Source organism: Aplysia californica, unplaced genomic scaffold, assembly GCF_000002075.1.
Source record: "Aplysia californica isolate F4 #8 unplaced genomic scaffold, AplCal3.0 scaffold00928, whole genome shotgun sequence".
Taxonomy (NCBI): domain Eukaryota; kingdom Metazoa; phylum Mollusca; class Gastropoda; order Aplysiida; family Aplysiidae; genus Aplysia; species Aplysia californica.
In genome coordinates, this window is record NW_004798198.1 from 83,084 (window position 1) to 84,302 (window position 1,219).

Genomic DNA, 1,219 nt, shown 5'->3' on the forward strand with positions numbered 1-1,219 from the left:
AAGAAGGAGCCAAGGAGTAGCAGTGGAAAGGCTGCAGAAAGAGTCAGGGGCCCAGAGGAGGGGACAAAGGAGGTGAGGGGAAAGGGGAAGAAATTGGAGACGAAAGCAGACGACAGAATATTGCAAGAGAGAAGGAAAGAAGGGGAAAGGAGACAATTTTAGAGAAGAAAGTTGTACGGTCGCTACCCGGATTCAAACCCGGGACTTTTGAGTGAGAGGCGAACACTTTAACCTTTAGGCCACGAGAGTCCCCAGGTACTGATTTAAAGCTAAATTTAATAAATTATGCATTATCCGACTCATTGATATTTCATTTACAACAGGGATCGACCGAGATACGATCACTAAGTAAGTGTGTACGAGCTTGTACTGAGGTGCACTACTCCTGTCGTTGTAGAGTGATCCAAAATTGATTAAGCTTTAAATTGGTATCCTTCATGATTGGAAAATACAATGACAAGGTTAATACATGTTAAAGGTTCTTTTTTGGACGCCATTGTATACGGCATTGAAAAAAAACATCTTATATTTTAATAACAGAAAGAGTGTCCAGAAGACAGAGATGAGTCCCTGAACTCCGTGATGACGAGTATTCTGGTCATTCGTCCATTTTTGAGGACGCTCTGTATTGGGCAACTTTGAAAATAAAGTCATTCGAACAAATTTTTCAATTCCATGTTATTCTTAAAATCTGAAACATAATTCGACAACTTTTATTTATTTGTACAATAAAGTTATGTGCACATTCGTTTTAATGGTTTGAGTGTGGAGGCTTGAAAATGTCCATGTCACAACATTGCCTTTAATCTACAGCTGATTGGATATAATTATGTGTGAGGCATCAAGGTGAAATCAGGCGCTCATCCAAATAATGATATCGAAGAAACTGGCATTTTTCTTCCCGATTGGTAACTTTTATAGAAATTTTGTTTTTGGACTCAAGACCTTTAAGATTGATTTTTAAACACATTTTTGGGTGGATTTTACTGAAAAGGGTTGATTTAAGGTAAACAAAAATGTAGATTAGCTGTGTCCATGGACTCTCAAGCTTTGGATATCATGAAACTTTGGCGGTCATTTTTCTCGCCAATTTCACCTCTGAAACCAGGCGACCTCCCACCTTCTTCAATAGCAAATTTTTCGACTCCTATTCAAGTAGCTTCATCTGTCTGTCTGTCTGTCTGTCTGTCTGTCTGTCTGTCTGTCTGTCTGTCTGTCT